The sequence below is a fragment of the Macaca nemestrina genome, chromosome 7 (genome assembly GCF_043159975.1).
Source record: "Macaca nemestrina isolate mMacNem1 chromosome 7, mMacNem.hap1, whole genome shotgun sequence".
Classification (NCBI taxonomy): domain Eukaryota; kingdom Metazoa; phylum Chordata; class Mammalia; order Primates; family Cercopithecidae; genus Macaca; species Macaca nemestrina.
Window position 1 is genome coordinate 55259222 of NC_092131.1, and position 12057 is coordinate 55271278.

The following is a 12057-nucleotide window of genomic DNA, read 5'->3' on the forward strand; positions in this document are numbered from 1 at the left end:
TTGTTGCCCAGGCTGGAGTGCAATGGTGTGGTCTCGGCTCACTGCAACCTCTGCCTCCTGGGTACAAGTGATTCTCCTACAGGTGCCTGTCACCATGCCCAACTAATTTTTGTATTTTTAGTAGAGACAGGATTTCACCATGTTGGCCAAGCTGGTCTCGAACTCCTGACCTCAGGTGATCCACCCGTCTTGGCCTCCCAAAGTGCTGGGATTACAGGTATAAGCCACTGTGCCCAGCCTATCATGACGTTTTAGGGGATCAACTACTCTTTTTGGCATTCCTTAAGAAAATCAGTAACACTCTCTTTTAAGTCTGATACTAAGGATCAAAAATGTCTACCTAATACTGTGATATGTTGTATACACAATATATACTGAGTAAACTGGATGCATTCTTTACCCTGGGGGCTTTGTGGACTTGCTGAAACTATGGTCACAAAAACAGTTCCTCCATGGTTAGATACACAATGCCATTCCAGTCTTCAACTTCAGGGAAGGAATCCCTAAATGGAAATGTGGCTAGCAACAGAAAATTCCAATGGTGGCACCCTGAATCTACTGGGACTTGAAGAAAAACGTAATCTCTGCAGAAGTGTGACCTCTATAGCAAACGTCTGGTCATTGTTCACATCTGGATTATCACCACAGCTTTTTTTCTACACCAGTGTTAGTGACAGCTTCCTCCTTATCACCACTTTTGGAACTGTGCTATTTTATTTTATATTTATTTATTTAGAAACGGAGTCACACTTTGTCACCCCGGCTAGAGTGCAATGGCCGATCTCAGCTCATTGCAACCTCCGCCTCCCAGGGAACTGTGCTATTTTAACTTGTAGTTTCCAAATTGTTCTGAGGGTGTTCTTCAGCTTCACCATGTTTTGGCTTCCAATTAAATTGTAAACTCACCAAGTGAAACTGCATCTTCTAACTGTCCTGGCTCCGCTGCCCACCACGCCCCCAGGTGTGCCATAATGTGAACACATATGTGGACTAGGTGGCATTGCCTTGCTAGGAATTATGAAATACAACTCTTCGCCAACACGAAGGTGAATGTACAAGGTTAAACGGAGTTCAGGCAAATAAACAATCAATATTTGTTGTGACAAAGTTCATGAACAGTGTTGCCTCAGATCTAAGTTTACCCTTGAGTGGTATAACTTAGATTTAAAAGAAAAACACCAAAATCCTTTCTGAATCTTCCTCCAATTTGTATGATCTCCAATTTCTAATTCATATTTTGGGGATAGATTCTCTCTGGGAAATTGCATAATAACTTCTTTTTAAACAGGGAAGAGTAAAAAGAACTATAATTTTTTAATCTAAGTTTTTATTTTGAAAAATTTCAAACACCCTTAAAAGTTGGGAGAATAGAATAATGAGCACTCATAAACCCACCACCTTCATCTGGCTATTAGTAACAGTCTTCTTCATCTATTTTGATTTCTGAACCCATTGAAAGTCACAGATATCATGACACTTTTCCCCTAAATATTCCCTCAAGCATCATTTAAGAACAAGGATATTCTCCCTCATAACCCCAGTGTCATTATCAAACCTAAGAAAATCAACAGTAATGTCCTACCTCTTATCCAGCTTAAATCGAAATGTCTGTAATTGTCCCAGTGATGTTCTTTACAGCTCTATTTATGTATTATTTTATTTATGAGAGTGTCGTTCTGTTACCCAGTTTTGAGTGCAGTGGCATGATCACAACTCACTGCAGTCTTGACCTCCTGGGCTCGATTGATCCTCCTGCCTCAGCCTCCTAAGCAGCTGGGACCACTTCTATGATAATTAGACCTTAGCTGCCTAAAGCAACCTGTTGCAGGATAACAATTAAAACTCATGCCAATTTTGCATCTGTTCAATATGTCTTGCTTTAATATTTAAAATGATTTTCAATTTAACGTCAAGGAGGAAGAGTTTCCCATTTGTCTTGTTTGGTCACAGGGTGTATCAGATTCGGACACTTAAATACATGGAGCCAATACCAAATATCAGATTTAGCATCCAGGCAATTTCTTTTTTCTTTTTCAGGTCACAAGCTTTTGAGAACCCAGATTCAAATAAAGAAATAGATATGGCCGGGTGTGGTGGCTCACGCCTGTAATCCCAGCACTTTGGGAGGCCGTGGTGGGCAGATCACGAGGTTGGGAGATCGAGACCATCCTGGCCAACATGGTGAAATCCCATCTCTACTAAAAATACAAAAAAAAAAAAAAAAAATTAGCCGGGCATGATGGCGGGCACCTGTAGTCCCAGCTACTTGGAAGGCTGAGGCAGGAGAATGGCGTGAACCTGGGAGGCAGAGCTTACAATGAGCCAAGATCTCGCCACTGCACTCCAGCCTGGGCGACAGAGTGAGACGCCATCTCAAAAAAGAAAAAAAAAAAAAAAAAAAAAAAAAAAGAAAGAAAGAAAGAAAGAAAGAAAGAAAGAAAGAAAGAGATATAAACAGCAATAATATTTTAATCTTGTGAGTTATGATAGGCTAATCCCTAACAAGATATACACAGATTTATTGCAATAAAGGTGATAGAGTAAAGCAATTTCAGCCTAATTTTGGTATATTTCTTGACAAGTATTATCTGGTGGGAAGGTAAGTCATTTATGTCATTTGCTGGTCTAAAGTTTCTCTGATTTTTTTGTCAGTCCCTTTTAGAATCTAGGAGACATATTTGTCAAAGAACTGTTAGGAAAGAAAGATGTCTAATAATGATTTTTACCATGACTACTCTAATTTCGATGACATGTAAATGAAGAGTCTCAAATAACTTCTAGTTTCTATGATAAATATTAATTATAGCAATCTTGTACAGAAATGTATAGTACTGCCTTTCATGTGATAGCTGGATTTGCTAAATAAGCCAGCTTTGTAAGTCACCACCTGCATTTAACATAAGCAGTGAAGTCATTTGCCTTATTCAGATTTTTATTTTTTTGTGTGATACATTTTCCATTCTTTATGAGGGAAAATAATCTAAACCTGAATTCAAAGGAACCGTCATTTTCTTCTGCTAAGCCAGCATACATCTATCCAAACGAGCAATTTTCAGTCATTTTTTTGTGTGTCACTAGTTTGTATTAAATGGTTAGTATTGATCAGACTGAAAGTTTTTACCTTTATCTTTTAAATCATCCACTTTACATACTGAGAAAATAAAAAGGCAAACTCTTTGGGGTGAAGTATTTTCAGGAAGGATGCAGGTCGACAAGTGCATTCAGAGTGTGCTGAAGCCTCGCCATTACTGCAGTTTTGCCTATCAGAAATTTGACCTTGGCCGGGGCACGGTGGCTCATGTCTGTAATCCCAGCACTTTGGGAGGACGAGGCGGGCAGATCATGAGGTCAGGAGATCAAGACCATCCTGGCTAACATGGTGAAACCCCGTCTCTACTAAAAATACAAAAAATTAGCCGGGCGTGGCGGTGGGCACCTGTAGTCTCAGCTACTAGGGAGGCTGAGGCAGGAGAATGGCGTGAACCTGGGAGGCAGAACTTACAGTGAGTCAAGATCGTGCCACTGCACTCCAGCCTGGGTGACACAGCAAGACTGTCTCAAAAAAGAAAAAAAGAAAAAAGAAATTTGACCTAATTATGCAGATATACATATCTTTTTGCCAGTCAATGCTGTGCTCACTAAAACAACCTTAAGATTTTATCACCGGCAATAAAGTATTTTCAAATTAACATGTCTTCAGAAATATTTTAAATGTAGAGAACAAAGGCCAATAAAATAATGAGTTTCAGGCCAGGTGTGTTGGCTCACGCCTATAATCCCAGCACTTTGGGAGGCTGAGGCAGGCAGATCACCTGAGGTCAGGAGTTCAAGACCAGCCTGGCCAATATGGTGAAACCCCATCTCTACTAAAAATACAAAAATTAGCCCAGTGTGCTGACGGGTGCCTGTAATCCCAGCTACTCAGGAGGCTAAGGCAGAATTGCTTGAATCCAGGAGGCGGAGGTTGCAGTGAGCAACCTCACACCACTGCATTCCAGCCTGGGCAACAGAGAGAGACTCCATCTCAGAAAGAACAAATTTCATTAATAATCATACATTGTACCCAACACACAAAAAAACTATAGTATTTTGCTTTTAATAGACCAGAATTTAAATCTCATAAGAACAAGGGTTTTTGTCAATTTGGATCACTGCTAAATCCACAGGGCTAGCATGTAGTAGGCATTCAATAAATTAAAGTAAATTCAATAAAAAAATTCAATTAAAAAAAATTCACTGAATGGATATGTTAAATGTTTCAACTCTTGAGACAGCTATTAGGCGCTGAGAAGGCAATGACCACGAGCAGACCACTTGATCTAGCAGTGCCACAAAGTGGGTGCTTTCTGATCCACAGAGCGATCACCTGAAGCACCCCCAGCAATCAGGCAGAAGCAGCACATGTGAAACTGAACCCAAGGGCGCGTGAAGGCACAGACCAAAAAAGCAGGGGGCTTCCACCCTCAGCCTGCATACTCTGCCACACTACCTCTCCCCTTTCAGCCTTCACCCACAGGCCTATGGGGGAGCTCCAGATGACATGGGCTGAGGCTAGAAAAAATCCATACCTACTAGGAGGAGGGATCTGTCTTATCAGATATTAAGAATACTGCATGTTCTCACTTCTAAGTGGGAACTAAATGACGAGAACACATGGACACAGAGAGGGGAACAACACACACCAGGGCTTCCTTGAGAGTGGCGGATGGGAGGAAGGAAAGGGTCAGAAAAAATAACTAATTGGGTGCTAGGTTTAGTACCTGGATGATGAAATAATCTGTATAACAAATCCCTGTGACACGAGTTTACCTACATAACAAACTGCACATGTACCTCTGAACCTAAAAGTTAGAAAAATATAATAATGTTTTAAAAGTATTGTTTACATGTTGAAATAATATTGAATTACTTTCAAGTCTTAATAACTATGACGGCCGGGCGCGGTGGCTCAAGCCTGTAATCCCAGCACTTTGGGAGGCCGAGACGGGCGGATCACGAGGTCAGGAGATCGAGACCATCCTGGCTAACACAGTGAAACCCCGTCTCTACTAAAAAATACAAAAAAAAAAAAAAACTAGCCGGGCGAGGTGGCGGGCGCCTGTAGTCCCAGCTACTCGGGAGGCTGAGGCAGGAGAATGGCATAAACCCGGGAGGCGGAGCTTGCAGTGAGCCGAGATCCGGCCACTGCACTCCAGCCTGGGCGACAGAGCAAGACTCTGTCTCAAAAAAAAAAAAAAAAAACAAAAAAAACAAAAAAAACTATGACTACTTTCTGGTATAAGGATAGATAATAGACCAACAGAGCCAAACAGAGAAACAGGCTTATAGTTACATAGCTATCCGATATATGACAGATGGCATTACTGATCAGTGTGGAAAAGATGGATTAATCAATAATTCTATTGGGACAATGGCATATCCGTATTGGGATACATTTAGATCTACACCTCACACTTAAATACAAATTAATCCCAGGGAACCTAAGGCTATAACTATGAAAAAAAAAACTTTCAAACTCTTAGAAAGACACATGCCACAGTGAAACTTGAAGACATTCTGCTAAAAGAAGCCAGTCACAAAAGGAGAAATACTGTATGATTCCACTCATACATGGTACCCATAGTCAAACTCATAGAGACAGCAAGTAGAATGGTGCCAGGGGCCTGGGTTTTGGAGAAAATGGGGAGCTACTGCTTCCTGGGTAGAGAGTTGCAGTTGGGGGATGATGAAAACTCTACAGGTGAATGGTGGTGATGGTTGCACAACACAGTGAGTGTACTTAAGGCTACTGAAGTGCACGATTTAACATGGTTAAAATGATAAAATCTGTTTTGTATATTTTACCACAGTTTTTTAAAAAAACTCTTAGAAGACAATGTTACACTCAGTAATGGTACATTGTTATATAGACAGCATCTCCCACTGATAACTAAAAATACTTAATAGGCATTAAAAATATTCTTTAAAACATAAAATCACTCACCGGAGGGTAAAATCACAGGCCAATATCTAAGTAGAAGTGGGAACTCAGAGCAGATTGCAAGAGAAGATGTTTTGGTGCTTAGAGGCTTAGGGAGAATGAGAACCTGCTCCTAAGAAATTGTAACTAAAACCCGAGCCTCACCTGGGTATTCTGCCCAAATTCACATCAGCTGATGATTCCCGAAGCCCGCGGCTACAGCGTTAAAGTGGTCCTGTCCTGGGTTAGTAGAACTCTAAGCACCTGGTAGAAGTAAGTATAAATACACTTTGAAGGGACCCACCTTCACCTGAGGCCTCACAAAATCCCCCACAAATGATTTTCTAGGGATAACGAACAGCTTACAGTTAAAACACAACAAAAACCAACCACACAAGAAACAAAGCACATGAGGAAGAATCAGCAGAAACAAAACAGCAGAAAAGGACTCACAGAGATTATTAACAGAAGGAACAGTCTAGAGAGTCCGAGATGCAAAAAGGAAGTAGCAAATATGTTAGTAATATATAAATGAATGTTGACTATATAAAATAAAAACAATGATTTATGGTGTAAAATTGGAAAAGACAGAAATAAAATACATTGCAACAATAATATAGATCAGGAGGAAGGTAAAAGGAGTTAAAGTGTTCTAAGGTTCTTAGACCAAAGGTGAAAAGTATTGCTTAGCTACAGACTTGGATAAGTTAATACGCATGTTGAAATTTCTAGTAACCACTAAAGAATAGAAACAGTGTGCTTATAAACTCCAAAGGGGAAAACATGTAATGATTATTCCAGAAACCTCAATCAATTCAAAATAATTCAATAAAGAAGGGAAAAAGAAATTGAACAAATAAAAATCATGGATGGCTAAGCAAATTTTATCAAATATTCAAGAAATAAATAATTCCTAATGTTTCAAGGGATAGCATAACATGTGAGTGCAAAACTTCCAAGAAAAAGAGAAAAGATAATTATCCACCAATCTCATTCGCAAACATAGATGTTAAAATCCTAAGCAAAATAATTGCACATCAAATCAAGCAATGTATAAAAAAAGGAAAATGAGGTAACCAAGTTGGGTTTATTTTACGAAGCACAGATTGGTTTCACATTTTTATAAAAACAATGTAATTCACTACATTAACAGATTGAAGTGAAAAATCATACAATTAATAAATACAGATAAAAGCATTTGATAAAATTCAATATCTGTGACTTCAAAAAATCTTAGCTTAAAAAGAAATACAATTTTTTTTTCTTTTGAGACAGGGTCTTTCTCTGTCACCCAGGTTGGAATACAGGGGCACGCTCTTGGCTCACTGCAGCCTGTCTCCCAGGCTCAAGGAATCCTCCCACCTCAATCTCCTGAGTAGGGGGGACTACAGGAGCAGGCCACCACACCTGGTTAATTTTTTTTTTTTTTTTGTAGAGACAGGTTTGCCATGTGGCCCCAGCTGATCTTGAACTCCTGAGCTCAAGCAATTCATAGTTGGGATTATAGGCACCCGCCACCACGCCTGGCTAATTTTTGTATTTTTAGTACAGACAGGGTTTCGCCATGTTGGCCAGGTTCATCTCGAACTCCTGACCTCAGGTGATCCATCTGCCTGGGCCTCCCAAGTGCTGGGATTACAGGCGTGAGCCACCATGCCCAGCCAATATATTTTTTAAAGCCAATTCTTCTCAAATTGATCTATAGATTCAATGTAATTTCAATCAAAATCCAAAGTTTTTGTTTTGTTTTTGTGAAAGTTGTCAAACTCTAACATTTATATATAAGATCCAGAAACACACTTCTAAAGATGAACAAGATAGGGAGATTTACCTTACTAGATTACCTTACTAAAAGGCTATAATGGCTGAGGAGGGCAGATCACGTGGTCAGGAGTTTGAGACCAGCCTGGCCAATATGGTGAAACCCTGTCTCTACTAAAAATACAAAAATTAGATTGGCGTGGTGGTGCACACCTGTAGTCCAGCTACTCGGGAGGCTGAGGCAGGAGAATGGCGTAAACCCGGGAGGCGGAGCTTGCAGTGAGCTGAGATCTGGCCACTGCACTCCAACCTGGGCGACAGAGCGAGACTCCGTCTCAAAAAAAAAAAAACTTTTAGAAAACATATTGAAAAATATTTGATGGATTCGGAGTAAGAAAAGATTTATTTAAAAAGATCCAAAATATGTACATTTAAAAAAAATGATAGCCCAAACAGTCTTGAAAAAGAAGACCAAAGTTGGAGGACCCACACATTCCAATTTCAAATGTGTATAAAAAGAAATGTATATTTTTTGGCCTTTGTCTCCAGTTTATGCTAATGAGATGACTTAGAGTGGAACCCCTAGATAACCTCAGGATGGGGCTAGCCACCAGAAAGACCATACGATTATATTATTAGAAGGATGAAATTCAGCTCTAAACACCAACCTCAAGGAAATGGGGGAGTATTAGAGGGGGTACTGGAGATCAGGCCTTATAAAAACCCTTGGATAAAGAGATTTGATTTTTGGGTTGGTGAAGGCATCCACAGTGCTGATAGGGTGGCCCACCTCATCTCCACTGGAATAGAAACCCCTGTGCTCGGCTGGGTGTGGTGGCTCACGCCTGTGATCCCAGCACTTTGGGAGGCCGAGGCGGGCGGATCACCTGGGGTCAGGAGTTCGAGACCAGCCTGACCAACATGACGAAACCCTATCTCTTCTAAAAATACAAAAATTAGCTGCGTGTGGTGGCGGGCGCCTGTAATCCCAGCTTCTCAGGAGGCAGAGGCAAGAGAATCGCTTGAACCCGGGAGGCAGAAGCTGCAGTGAGCCAAGATCACGCCATTGCACTCCAGCCTGGGTGACAGGAGCGAGACTCTGTCTCAAATAAAAAAAAAAGAAAAAAAAAGAAAGAAACCGTTGTGCTGGAGACACTTCCAGATCTTGCCCTATGTAACTCTTAATCTGGCTATTCATCTGTGTCCTTTGTAATATTCTTTTATTTTATTTTATTATTTTATTTCATTTTATTTTTGAGACCAAGTCTGGTGCGATCTTGGCTCACTACAACCTCCGCTTCCCAGATTCAAGCAATTCTGCCTCACTCTCCCGAGCAACTGGGGCCACAGGCGTGAGCCACCACTCCCGGCTAACTTTTGTATTTTTAGTAGAGACGGGGTGTCACCATGTTGGCCAGGCTGGTCTCCAAACCCTGGCCTCAAGTGATCCACCCATCTTGGCCTCCCAAAGTGCTGGCATTACAGGTGTGAGCCACAGCTCCCAGCCTGTAATATTCTTCATAATAAACCAAAAAACGCAAGTAAAGTGTTTCCCTAAGTTCTGTGAGCCATCCAAGCACACTATTGAGCATATTGAGGGGCATTGTGGGAACCCTGATTTGTAGATGGTAGGTCAGAAGTACAGGTCACAGCCTGGGACTTTCGAGTAGTGTCTGAAGTGGGGAGGTGGGGGGCAGTCCTGTGGCACTGAGCCCTTAACCCGTGGGATCTGACACTGTCTCCAAGTAGATAGTATCAGAATTAAATTGAATTCTAGGACACTCAGTTGGTGTCTCCTGAAGAATTCCTTGGTGTGGGGAAGAACCCACACACGTCTGGTCACAGAAGTATGTTGCAAGTGTGTTGAGTAGAGAGGAAAAATGGTCTCTTTTTCCTTTTACAAAACTATGGTAATACAGACAGTGGTACTGGCACATAGATAAACATACAAATCAATGGAATAAAATCGAGAGTCCAGAAGTAAACCCTTGTATTTACAGTCAACTGATTTTCCAGAAGATTGCCAAAATAATTGAATGAGGAAAAAATTGTCTTTACAACTATTGCTGGGACAACTGGATATCCACATGCAAAAGATTGAAATTGAATACCTACCTCAACCATACATAAATAATTACTAGGAGTACATCATATACCTAAATGTAAAAAAAAAACAAAGAACAAAAAACCCTAAAACTACTAGAAGGGAAACATAGGAGTAAATCTCACCAAAAGCACATGTGATGAAAATAGAATTGCTAAACTGGACTTCATTAAAATTAAAATCTTTTGTGCCACGAACCACACCATTAAGAAAATGAAAAGACAGTCCACAGAATGGGATAAAGTATTATTTGAGGATGGCAAAGAAAGCCCTTTCATAAAGCAAAATATGCCAATTTTGGGGAAAGCAAACCCCCCCAACTTTTTTTTTTTTTTTTTGAGACAGAGTCTCCCATGCTGGGCGCCATCTCAGCTCACTGCAACTTCCAACTTCCGGGCTCAAGCAATCCTCCCACCTCAGCCTTCTAAGTAGCTATAGGCACGTGTCACCATGCCTGGCTAATTTTCGTATTTTTTTTCAGTAGAGACGGGGTTTCACCATGTTGCTCAGGCTGGTCTTGACCTCCTGGGCTCAAGTGATTCTCCCACCTCAGCCTCCCAAAGTGCTTGAAGGGATTACAGGCATGAGCCACCACTCCTGGTCAGCAAGCCCTATTAATATTAAGGCCTAAAAGCACATGGGAAGGACACCAGTAGCATCTGCTATGCAGTCCCTGACTGTCTTCAGTGGGATTAGGCAGATCCTAGTTTTAGCTTGTGTTTCTCCAGAAAGCACGGTCTGAGGCAAAAGGCTTATGTGCTATTACTTTATTAGGGAGAGCAGTTCCCAGAAACAGGGATAGGGAAAGGGTAATGAAGCGAGGAAGAAAGGAGAACCAATATTAGATTGCATTATGGAGCTGGTCATCATTAAATGTCACTGATTGCTAGAAGCCTCAAAAAGCCCTGGCACTTACCTAAAGACTCAAAAAATGCCTGAATAAATTTTTTTTTGTAATGTTGTTTTTCTGCTGCAGTTTTTAGTTGATATTTGTAAATTAAGACTCTCTGAGACCTCATTCATAACTCGAGTTCCCTTTAATCACCATCCAGCTCCTAATTGGTAGTAATGGATAGCAGGGATAATGGAAATCCACAGAATAATAGCTACCATTTAGTAAGCACAAGGTAGCTTTATATAATGTCAAATCCTCACAAAGTAGCTTTTGTTATGCCATTTTATTAATGCCCAAAATGAGATTCAGGTAACTTAAGGAACGTGGCCAAGGTCATGGAACTAGTAAATAGCAGACCAGGTTTCAAAACCAGGTTCTTTTTTTACCCCCAAAACAATGCTCTTTCTATTACATCATGATGCCTCTTAGGTGAAAGGACTGAGATTCCTAGATCTCCTCTTAGCCAATACTTGAAAATTTTTGATTTATTTTTTAAAAATAGGTCATACAAACCAGTGGTTCAAAATTCAAGAAATATAAGAGTTTTCACAGAACACTCCCTTTTTGCCCTGCCCATTTGGTCAGTCACCCAGTGACTGCCACTAATACTGCCAGTTTCTTGGGTATCTTCCCAAAAATGTTTATGTTAAATATATTATTTTCCCCCTTTAGCAGAAATATATATATGTGTGTGTGTGTGTGTGTGTGTACTATTCTCACCTTGTTATTTTTTCATTCCACAGTATATCCTACTGTGGATAAAGCTTAGTCAATATTTTGAAATGTTCTCATCACTAAACCTTTTACTGTTAAGGAGTACAAGATAAATTGCACTAAAGTTTATTCTTGTCCCACTTGTTCACTGCTGAAAAAATAAACCAAAAGCAAAATGGCCGAGGATCCGCAACAGGAAAGGGATGGAGAAGCACGAAATAACCGCAGGCCGATCAGCCGCCCTACATCAAAAGACTTCTTGTTTTTGTTCTTGGCCTATTTTGGCCCCACTTCACCCATGATTTTCAGACGTGTTTCACAAAGCAATTGCTGCTACTCTTCCCTTCTACATTTTCTGTTCACATACATGAGTGGAATGTGAGTGTCTATTTGTCCTTTTGGCAGCTTGGTGGGCCATCTGACCCCAAAAATTCCAAGATGAGAAGACAGTGTTGTAAAAGTGAGTGGGAAACGTAGATCTTGTTCTTCTCCAGATGTCATAGTCCTGAAGTCTGTATCACACCATATAGCACTTGATTGCATTTAGTCCAATACTTTTCACTGGTTGTTTCTTTCTTTTTTTTTTTTTTTTTTGAGACAAAGTCTCGCTCTGTCGCCCAGGCT

General features: G+C 40.6%; 1 long non-coding RNA gene across 1 annotated transcript in view; it reads right to left on the reverse strand.

Moving 5' to 3' along the window:
• Nucleotides 1-12057, reverse strand: part of LOC112426669 (uncharacterized) — a 148165-nt gene that overhangs the window by 120087 nt on the left and 16021 nt on the right. The gene's annotated exons all lie outside the window — the stretch shown is intronic.